Source organism: Tupaia chinensis, unplaced genomic scaffold, assembly GCF_000334495.1.
Source record: "Tupaia chinensis unplaced genomic scaffold, TupChi_1.0 Scaffold144602_1, whole genome shotgun sequence".
Lineage (NCBI taxonomy): Eukaryota > Metazoa > Chordata > Mammalia > Scandentia > Tupaiidae > Tupaia > Tupaia belangeri.
The window spans coordinates 249,038-260,654 of NW_006204462.1; the positions used below are offsets into that span (position 1 = coordinate 249,038).

The 11,617-nt window shown below is 53.1% G+C and overlaps 1 protein-coding gene across 2 annotated transcripts in view; it reads right to left on the bottom strand.

Moving 5' to 3' along the window:
* Positions 1 to 11,617, bottom strand: part of NRG1 (neuregulin 1) — a 312,205-nt gene that overhangs the window by 175,009 nt on the left and 125,579 nt on the right. Inside the window, exon 1 of one of the 2 annotated variants that reach the window (XM_027767759.1) lies at positions 9,050 to 9,130. The exons of the other annotated variant lie outside the window; for it this stretch is intronic. The gene's annotated coding sequence lies outside the window, so the exon portion shown is untranslated. Of the gene's footprint in view, positions 1 to 9,049; positions 9,131 to 11,617 lie in introns of those variants that run through there. 2 annotated transcript variants of the gene reach the window in all.

Consider the following 11,617-nt stretch of genomic DNA (forward strand, 5'->3'; position numbering starts at 1 on the left):
AAAAAGAATTATTTCAGGGTCGTCAGGTGGCATGGTGGTTAAAGGTGCTGGACCCCCGCATGGCCAACCGCAGTTCGAGCCCTGGGCCTGGCAGCTTGCTGTCTCACTTTCCAGTTCTCTCTCTGTCTCTCTTAATAAGTACAAATGAAATTAAATAAGTACTTTAAAACATCAGTCTCTAGGCCTCGATGAAGCACCTGATGCATATCAGTATGTTTTTACTGTTTTTGAGAAACCATGTTTTTGATATATTTATCCTCAGATTTTTAATTCATACAGCAGACCCAACTGATAAATCCTTAATTTCATTTGTGATGACAGAGAGCATTTTAAAAATTATTTTCTAAATGTATTTATTTATTTAATTTTTATTTATTAATTCATTTATTTTAATTTGACCAGACACACACACACACACACACACACACACACAGAGAGAGAGAGAGAGAGAGAGAGAGAGAAGGAAAGTGAAAAAGCAAGCTGCCAGGTCCAGGACTTGAACTGTGGTCAGCCATGTGGGAATGTCCAGCGCCTCAACCACCACACCACCTGCTGGTCCCATTTTTTAAATTATTTATAATTTTTATTAAGTTTGCTATAGGGCACACGTGCTCACCAGAGCAAGAAAGAGAGAGGCAAACTGAGAAAGCAAACCAGCAGGTCTGGGACTTGAACCGTGGGAGTCCAGCACTTTAACCAGCACACTACCTGCTGGTCCCAACAGACAGCATTTTACATGTCTGTGTGTGGAACTCAGAGATTCGAGAGCTTTTATTAACTTCACTGATTTATTTTATGAGAGACAGAGAGAGAGGCACTCCACGGAGTCTTCCCGCCGCTGTCCTGCCAGTCAAAGGCATGCATGCTCAACCCCCTGGGTGTGCAGGGCGGTCCCAGGATAAGGACCCGGGGCATTTCCCATCTGGGTCCAATTGCATCTCTGCTGTGCCACTGCGACTTTAAAAGGCAGTTGGAAGACCTGCGCGTGCTCATACCACCACCCAGCACCCGGCCCACGTCGCTGACAAAGTACCGTGACACACGTCTAGCAAGCACATGCTCTGTCAGGGAGAGGAGACGCCTCGGGAACCTTCATATGGAAAGGGCCCGCGGCCGCAGCTTTTCAGTGGACAGCCTCAAGGCACGCAGAGCTGCGGCAGGGGAAAAGCGTGGCGTCACAAACCAACTGAAAATGTATTTAAATAATTACACACTTACTTCTATTTATTATTATTACATCTGCCACAGGGCATGTATGCTCATAAGAGAATAGAAAGCAAGCTGCCAGGTCCAGGACTTGAACCATGGTCAGTCATGTGGGAGTCCAGGGCTCTAACCACCACACACTTGCCGGCCCAAACCAACTTAACTTTAGTGATCAGCAGCAGGGCCAAATGACTGCTTGAGTTTAGTGAAAGCCATTATCTCTGGAAAATAAGCAAAGGTTGCATTAAAAATAATTCTTTATGTATCTTATGGAGAAAGTTAAGGAAGGAGAAGCACCAGGGTTGAATCTGAACAACATAATCCACAGAGGAGAAAAACGAATCGTTGCATGATTTCAGAGCAGATGCACTGAGGGCCTTGCCAAGGCTCTGTCCTTCTGCACCTGTTACCGTGTCATATAGCGGGGGGAAGCCTCACAGGAAATGTTCATTACGAGAACACTGTGCATGGATTTCAAAACTTTTTGCAGCAAAATAACCTTGTACCTTAATTCCACTTTTTCAGGAAATGTTGAGGTCCACGCGTGCTCGGTAGAGGGAAAGTGCCCCAAGTCTCACTTGTACCTCAAGAGCGCACAGGATGACCCTGGGGGAAGGACGGGGTGGTGTTAGGTATGGGAGCCCACGTGGCCAGCCAGATCCGGCAGCTCGGCATCCACACTGGGGTGTGTGTGCCCACACAAAGTCCTGAGAGCAGAACCGAGAGGAAGAGATAGCGGTGTGGCCCTCCCCCAGGGGCGTGGGGTGTGATTTCTCACGTTCTCTCTCTTTCTCTCTGGCAAGTGCCCTATAGCACATAAAGAAAAGAAAAATATTCCCGAGAAGGGGCTCTGAGAGGTCACGACTCAGCAGGGCCTAGTTCCCAGAGAGTGCCCTTGGAAAGGCCCGGTGCCAGTCCTCTGAGCATGTTTGCCACCCGGGAGTACGCTGTCCCGACGTAACTCACCCACGCACACAAGGCCTGCAGGCGTCTGCCACCTCCCTACCACTCTGCAGCTCTACCACCAGCAGTTGTGCGTGTCCTTGACCCTGGAGGGGTGAGCGGGGAGCGTGGCAGGGGGACACTGCTGTCTCTCTCTCTCTCTCTCTGTCTCTCTCAAAACAAGAAAATAAGTAAGCTTCTGAAAGTGGCAGAAAGGGCGCTCGGGTCACCTACGCTGCCTCTCCGGCTCCTACGATGTCACGAAATGTAGGCATCGAAAAGTTCCCGGCAGATGAGTCCGAGGGCAGGTCCCCACCAGAGGGTTGCCGCTGCCCCCAGCCACGGGGGCTTCTGTCCCACACGAGTGTGCTCAGGGGCACAGAGCAGGAAGGTGAGGCCCCTTCTCGGCCCTGCTCCAGGGTGGCGTGGAGGGAGCTGGCCTCCACGGCAGGTGGGCCCCAGTGTGAGCACATCTAGTGGAGGCGGGGTGGGTGCCCACAGCACTGTAGTCTGCAGTCGGGGTGCACCCTCAGCTCCTACTCCCATCTCTGCCAGGTTGGAGGCTCCTCCCGTACAGAGGACTCGCGGAGACTGGTCTGCGAGGCCGAGGCACGGGCCGCCTCAGAGGCCTCTGCACGCCCTGGAAAGAGGCGACACCTCTGTTCGCCCACGTGAACATACACACAGAGGAACACGACCTGGCCCGTCTGCACGCTGCAGAGGTACCACTGAGCTGTCCCCGCCCTCGAGGTGGGGGCCGGAGCAGGGCGCCACACCCAGCGAGCCTGCAAGCTGGTTCGTGAGCCGGATCCCATGTGGTCTGCCATGGGCAGGATTCCAGTTCCCGTGGCACGGAAGGCCCACCGGGGCATGTGTGCGCGTGCCCTGCAGGTGGCCACACCCACTGGGTGCTCCCTCCCCTGTGCGTGTGCGTGTCTCTGGAGAACACACGTGCTCTATGGCAATGAGAAAGTTTTAAAAGAAGCAACAGGCATGGCTTACCAGAGTCAGGGCGCGTGCCGTGTTTAAATCCCCCTGCACACGGGATGACAATCATACCGAGGCTCAGGGTATGAACGTCTAGCTGTGTGTGTGTGTGTGTGTGTGTGTGTGTGCGCGCGTGCATGTGCGCGTGTGTGTTGTGCAGTTGGTACCCCCCACCAGCTGTGCAAAGCTAGACTGGTGACAAAACCACACCCTGTTGTCAGTGGCACGGCAGTCACTCACAAAGAACTCCGCCGTGTACAGAAGATGCACTCCGCGTCTTTCTTTTTTTTTTTTTAAGAGATTTTTGCCTTAGGGTGCATGTGTTCACTGGGGAGAGAGACAGAGACAGTGAGAGGGAAACTGAAAAATCACCCTGCAGGGAGGGCCACACCGCAATCCCTTCTGCTCCACTGTCCCCCAGGATCTTGGGCACACACGCACAAGCACCTAGTGTGAATTTCAAGCCACTGTGTCTGGGTCTCAAACCTCAGTCATGTGGGAGTCCAGTGACGGAACGGCTACGCCGCCTGCAGAGCCTGACACACAGCATGTCCACTTCCAGCATCTCCGTCCCCGGAGGACTAAGTGCTCGGACAGCATCGATGCAGCACACGCCGTGCAAGCAGCACGAGGCCGACAAATGCCGAGAAGAGGCTTAGACTGTTCATAAACTGACGCTCCGTCTTTACCCTGTGCTAGGCGCACTCCTAGACTAATCCTCAGACCTTCGCCAAGGATCACACAGTGATACTGCGATGTGAACATCACGAGGCGTGGCCGTGGATGCCGAGACGCAGCATTTTATCACAGTCACGGCAGAGTTAAAGCGGCAGGTGGCACTCCTGGGGTTCATCTGGTGACAGGTGCTGGTCGCCTGCCACCCCTGCCCTCACTCCAGCTGCAGGGACGCAGCTTGGCAGGACCGCGTGCTGCACTCCGCCGCGGCCTCCCTGACTGCTGGGTGTCTCACCCCCTCGCCTGCTGTGTGGCTTCCTATGATCGGAACAAATGAAAACGCCCTCGTAAATGACGTGCTAGGAGACTAACCTTTCCGTTATAAGAGACTTTAACAGAGGCTTTAACGTGGGGCGTTTACCGTAGACGTCTTCCAAAGCCATTCAAACTTTGTCTTAGGTAAGATGAAAACATTTTTGAAGAAGTCGCAGAATGTGGGTTTCAACTATCAAGTCTGAGGTCCTTAAATATCATGTTGTCAGGAATGTCATGTGGTATTTTTCTATATTTTTCTATGCAAAAAACGCATCATGACTTCCCTGACAACCTAGTACACGACATTCAGTATTCAAAACATGTCACCATGCTTATAAGACTAACTTGTTCTTAAATAATTATTCCAGGTTGTAATTGAGAAATATCCTTATAAAAACTATTTAAGATTCAGTATAGAATAGCTAGGGACTGCAATAGACTTTAAAATGCAATTTAACAGTCTAAAATTGTGAGTTATAAGTGACCCTGAGATGAACTACAATTACGAATACATCTCCTTCTGAAAACCTGACTTTATCTAAATTTGCAACTATACTTACAAACGTGGGTCATCTAACAATCTGTACTTTCATTTGGCGATAGAGTATACTCGTTGAAACTGTTAGAACACTCAAGCTCATGGGTTTTGTGGAAGGGAGCTCAGGGGTTCGGGTCGGCTGTGTCACTCAGCAGCAGGATTCCCCTCCCGGCTCTGGTCTTCCTCCGTAGACGTGGGCGGGTCAGAGAAAGCCCGAGGCCGTGGACAGCCCTGTGGTTCTGGAGGCCATGGGGAGGCGAGGCGCATATGCCCATAGCCTGGCTGGCTGTGAAGGTCAGGTAGGGCCATGGGACCCTGTAGACGGAGGTTGGCTTGTTCTCATGAAGTGAATCAATGAATGTACTTTTTTAATTAGAAAAAATGATAAAGCTTGATAAGAGTTTTCTGTAAGTCAAACGAAAATTAATGTTCTCTCCTGTGGTACACACTGGCTCCTCTTCTCCCCAGGGGACGTGCTGCTGGCCTGGCTCTGGTCAGAGTTCGCCCGCCAGGCCCCAGGCGAGCCCTGCGGACTGGAGAAGGTGCCGCCACTCCACGGTCCCCTGGCCCGATTCCTCCCATGCCTCAGGCTGAGCATCTCTGATGAGAAAATTGAACACTGGAAATGCTCCGAAATCCAAGTCTTTGAGCACTGGCCGGACCCGACGCATGAGAAACGCCACGCCTGGCGTCAGGGCACAGGCTGCGGGCAGAACATGGCGCTCACGCCGGGGGATGGAGGCTCTCCAGCCCATGCTGCGCGCTGTCCACTGTGCAGCCCAGACCCCAGCCAGATGCCCACGAAGGGTCCATGCGCAAAGTTACTGACAATATTGTAGAAAGTCCCAGCTGCAAGCCCAGTGCACATGGGACAGAAGTAGGTCTCATGGTTAGGCTGGGGCCATCCCCAAGACAGCTCACTATGCCCACGCAGACATCCCAACCCTGGGAAGGAAACCCCAAATCCGGGACACTTCAGGGTCAGTTGTTCCAGGTAAGGGATGCCCAGCCTGCACCGTACCCTGGGGAATTACCAAGTACCTAAGCACTTCTCCAAGCTGCCGTTTAGAGCCAGGCCTGAAGCTGAAGCAGGTACTGGAGAACGTCCAAATGTTAGCTTTAGCTCCGATGGAGACAATCCACGGCCCGCCTCACACGGTCCCCCCAAAACAGTGCCACCTCCTCACCACCAGGAGCCAGACCTCGACGGCTGCCCCAAGGGCCCCTGCAGGGGGGGCTGTGGCCTCAGTCCTCAGGTCACTCGACAATCCCTCCTGGAGCAAGAAACAGCGCGAGCGACCCTGCACACCAGACAGGGAAGGACCGTGACGCCCTGGGAGCGACGCCCAACGACGCCGGGGACGGGGCACACCCTGGGCAGGTAAAGGCGGCAGCAGAGTGAGTCCAGTCTGGTCAGCCCAGGACCAGAACCACTCACTCAAGCCTCTTTCCATAAATGTGGGAGTCAATGGAGGTGGCTCCTACCCCCGCAGCGGGAGAGCAAGCACCGGGGAAATGGGGATCCTGTGCCCACACAGGCCTGCGCTCCTGGGCACTTACACATCCACCCACCGCCTCGCGGCAGCTCTCACCAACTGGCCAGGGGCCCGAGGGGTGCAAGAGGAACCTAAGGAGCAGGTTAGGGACAAGGGGTCCTGACAGTTAACCTCCTGTGTCCCCTAGCCAGCTGACAACTGCCGCAGGCTCGGGCACTGTGCTGCAGAACCCCTTGTGAATCTGGGCTCCGGGCTAACTGGAGAATAGGCCACGCCAGCAGCTACCCTGGGAGGGACCTCCAGCCACCCCTCCCAAGGAGGTGGCCCAGAATGTCTGGGTAATTTAGAGCCAAGAGATTGCCTCCTTGGGGAAGGGCGTGTGCCGCTCTCGAGCACCCTCTGGAGGCCAGAGAGAGGCGAGGCGGGAGAGGGAGCAGGAAGAGAGCGGGGCGCCCTGGTCCAGGTTCACACCTCGCAGACCACGCAGCCGCGACTGGAAAACTCGCTCTACCCGTCCTAATCGAGGTGACATGAGAGACGGGCAAAACTACTTTATGCCCAAAGCTGCAAAGGAAATCCAAGGCGCGGCAACAGTCTCGAGTTTATTTTTCCAATTAAGCATCAAGCAGCATATTTTCTGCCTCTGTTCTGATTTTTAAAATTTTTTACAGAAGCATTTTTTAATATCTAAAAGAGAGGTGTGAATACGCCATACTTTCATTAACACATGGTACTTACTTTTCATAAACAAGGTTATCGGGTATATATTAGTCAAACTACATCGTTGTCTAAGCTTATTCACACTGAAAGTAGATTAAGCTCTTTTTCAAACACCTCACTTTTTCTAAGGCAACAAACACTGACATCTATTGGTATTTTGGTAGCTCACTGTTTAAAAGCTATGAAGACTCGTCCAACACGCACCCGCGTGCAGACGTGTACAGCCCTAGGACAAACCCTGCCATCCCCTGCTCGAGGGCACGCATCTGATGTGCCCTGACAGTATACTTAAGGGATAGCTATCTTTGTCCTCTGGCTAAAATGAGTCCTTTTTTTTTTTTTTTTTGAGAGATTTTCACTGTAGGTTGCGTGCGCTCGCCAGACAGACAGAGAGAGACATAGAGACAGAAAGCGAGAAATCACCCCCCGGGGGGGATGGTCACGCCGCAATCCCTTCTCCTCCATTCTCCTCTCGGGATCTTGGGCACGCACGCACCCGCGCCCGGCGTGAGTTTTAAGCCACCGGGTCCAGGACACGAACCGCGGTCGACTACGTGGGAGTCCAGCGACATAGCCATTACGCTAACTGCTGGTTCCCAAATGAGTCCATTTTTAAGCTAAGTCTACCTGATTTAACTTTTGTTCCTACCATTTGTCAAGGGGGAGACTGCAGGGTCAACTAAGCTCTTAGAAGTCCATTCTTATAACCTCTGAGCAGATAATGGTTCACCCAAAATACTGACTCTTGTCGGTTTGTTTTCCTGTTTAACTATCAACACTGTTAAAGGCGATTTTTTATTGTAGGTTTTTGCCCTAGGGCACATCCACTCGCCGGAGAGAGCAGAGAGAGACAGAGGGGGGAACGCGAGAACTCACACGTGGGAGGATGGCCACGCCGCAATCCCTCTGTGGGTTTTGGGCACGCACGCACATGTGCCCAGCACAGTTGTCAAGTCGCTAGTCTGGGGCTCAGGTCCAGGGCCTGAGCCACTCTGCCACCTGCTGGCCCTACTTTTAACGTCGAATGTAACTTGTTCCTATGTGAACGCTAACAGAAGATTGATTTGCCAAGAACCCATCGCATTCCCAGAACTTTACACACGGCAGGCTTGTGCCACGGGGGACAGAAGAAACTAGCGAGCACTGGGGTTTCTTACAGTCACTGTCGCTCCATCTGGAGACACCTGCAGTCAGGGCCAGGGCTCACGATGCAGAGATAACGCGGTGAGTTAATGCGCACTTTGTTTTCAATCTCTGCGATTTTACTCGTCCCAGAAGGGAAGATTACGCATTCTACACCAGAGAAGTGAGGTTTAATCATCAACTGGTAAGTGTCGCCAGGAAAGGAGTCAGGTTTCAAAACCTCCCCAGTGCTTGGGGCCGCAACATGTCTGCCAGAAGAAATAAAAGCACACTGCTCCGCTCTGTCTGCACTATCGGGTTGACTTCGGCGCATTTTCATAGCACACACGGGCTACGGAATCCAACCCGCTTCCCTCGGTTTTATAGATAGTTCATACTGACGTTTATACCCACGCTAATCTGAGGTCAGCGTTGGGTTTTTTGAACTGCAAAAGGTAGGGTGAAGAGTGCTCCGAACACCCTTCCTTGCCTCAGGACTGTGCAAGCGGGCTGCTACTGACTGGGCACCAACGCCTCGCCAACATGCAGTCTGTTCTAAGAACGCTCCGTCTCAGCACCAAGAGCCCCTCACGGTCACAGCACACTGGACACTGGTATTGTCCCCATTTTACGAGAAAGGAAGCGTGGGCGCTGGAAGGTGGAGGGACTGTCCCCTGACTGCAGCCGCGGAGGGGGCCGAGCCCGCACTCTCTCTAGAGGACCAGGAACTAGGCCACCCTGCCTCCTGCCAGCCACTCCCGCCTCCTCTGAAGGCCAGGTGATAAAATATGCAACGCCTCTGTCATGCTCAGGAGCCCAGTGAGCGCCCCTAGTCCGGAGCACACGCCTCCCGCACAGTGCCTGCCAGAGCTGCCACGTTCTGTCCTCACGGGTCCAGTGTCCCCTAACCTTAAACATGCCCTGTGTGTGTACACGTGTGTATCATACATGCTTTATGTGTGCAGACTAAGTAGCCCCCATCCAAAATGCTGGGCAAACAGTGTTTAGGGTTTCTGATATTTTCAGATTGGGGAATATTTATACATACATAATGAGATGTCTTAGGGATGGAGCCAAGTCTAAACTGAATTCATTAAAGCTCGGGACACTTCAGGCACAGATCTGGAAGCTGAATGGATACAAGCTTCTGTATTGCAGCGTGTCTGACCACAGTCCATCAAGAGGCCAGGTGTGGAATTTTCCACTTGTGACATCATGTCAGTGCTCAGACAGTTTTGGATTTTGGAGCATTTCGGGTTCTGGGATTTCAGATTAGGGGACGTTCAACCTGCATATCTCTCCTCCCTATCCGTCCGTCACTATTAAGTTTTATCATTTAGTATATAGAAAAGTATTCGTTTCTCCCACTCTCCCTGCAATTGTAATGCTTCTTAGTAAGTCCTGTTTCCTTCTGTAAATAACCCTTGATGTTGTCAATAATTATGTGAAGGAACGGTCCCCAGGAACCAGGCTGGAACAGATCGCTGGACGTCCCTCTGACTGCACACAGCCACCCCGTGGGGACAGGGCCCTTGGATCCTAGAACGTGCAGAAGTCCTGCAGCCTGCAGCCTCTCAGTAAGAGGCAGGGGGGTGAAGGCAACCGGGGGCTTGAACACCCTTCCTTGCCTCAGGACTGTGCAAGCGGGCTGCTACTGACTGGGCACCAACGCCTCGCCAACATGCAGTCTGTTCTAAGAACGCTCCGTCTCAGCACCAAGAGCCCCTCACGGTCACAGCACACTGGACACTGGTATTGTCCCCATTTTACGAGAAAGGAAGCGTGGGCGCTGGAAGGTGGAGGGACTGTCCCCTGACTGCAGCCGCGGAGGGGGCCGAGCCCGCACTCTCTCTAGAGGACCAGGAACTAGGCCACCCTGCCTCCTGCCAGCCACTCCCGCCTCCTCTGAAGGCCAGGTGATAAAATATGCAACGCCTCTGTCATGCTCAGGAGCCCAGTGAGCGCCCCTAGTCCGGAGCACACGCCTCCCGCACAGTGCCTGCCAGAGCTGCCACGTTCTGTCCTCACGGGTCCAGTGTCCCCTAACCTTAAACATGCCCTGTGTGTGTACACGTGTGTATCATACATGCTTTATGTGTGCAGACTAAGTAGCCCCCATCCAAAATGCTGGGCAAACAGTGTTTAGGGTTTCTGATATTTTCAGATTGGGGAATATTTATACATACATAATGAGATGTCTTAGGGATGGAGCCAAGTCTAAACTGAATTCATTAAAGCTCGGGACACTTCAGGCACAGATCTGGAAGCTGAATGGATACAAGCTTCTGTATTGCAGCGTGTCTGACCACAGTCCATCAAGAGGCCAGGTGTGGAATTTTCCACTTGTGACATCATGTCAGTGCTCAGACAGTTTTGGATTTTGGAGCATTTCGGGTTCTGGGATTTCAGATTAGGGGACGTTCAACCTGCATATCTCTCCTCCCTATCCGTCCGTCACTATTAAGTTTTATCATTTAGTATATAGAAAAGTATTCGTTTCTCCCACTCTCCCTGCAATTGTAATGCTTCTTAGTAAGTCCTGTTTCCTTCTGTAAATAACCCTTGATGTTGTCAATAATTATGTGAAGGAACGGTCCCCAGGAACCAGGCTGGAACAGATCGCTGGACGTCCCTCTGACTGCACACAGCCACCCCGTGGGGACAGGGCCCTTGGATCCTAGAACGTGCAGAAGTCCTGCAGCCTGCAGCCTCTCAGTAAGAGGCAGGTGGGTGAAGTCACTCGGGCGCTTCCACCCCCTGCAGCCCTGGGGTTCTCAAATTTCCCGCCCTGCACTCACAAACTCCCCTTCTGCCCCGAGTGAAGGGGACACAATAGTTCTGGGGAGGCATGAGAACTTTTCCCCAGATCATTTAAAAGAGGAAAAAAGAACTGCAGAATAAGAGAAACGCACTAGCAAACGAAGGACGACACAGGAAGCTCAGAGCCAAACACTAATGAACGGAGACAAAAGGAGGGCTGGGTTTGTGATCCAGGCTTCCAGAGAGAGTGCGCTGCAGAGACTCGTGGAAGAGGCCAGGCCTGAGGGGTCCAGCATCCCAGAGGCCGGGACGGCCCAGGGCCCTCAGCTCACGGATCGGCCCCACGCGCATCGGTTCTGAGCAAAGAAGAGGAACCAGTGACCCCGAGGGAAGGCTTGGGACCCACCAGAGCTGTCGTTACGGAAACGATCGTGTCCTTGAAGATGTGCAGCCCCGACAGTGCGCAATTCAATATTCAGGTAACTGTGTCACACTGCCGAAGCTGTGAGTCACGGCCGCACAGGGATCGTGTGTCATCCACACGTGTCCGACGCTGCCAACGGCCCAGCAGATGTGAGGCATGCACACGCCCGTGTGTCCAGCCCAGCATGGCGGGTCTGGTGGCCAAGCCTCAGCAGTGTCGCCCTCACTGGTGTGAAGTGACATAGTAAGGTCAGGAAGGCCTGGCCAACACACGTGTCCCCAGAACACACGGCTTCATAGCTGCTTGGGACGGCAGTGCGCGACTACGGCAGCATTCAAGAGACGGCTGCCCGGCACCGCCCCGCCGGTGGGCGCTGCGGGCCACGGGGAAGCCACAACACGGCACTGCAGGGCGATCCTCTGAGGGGGCTTG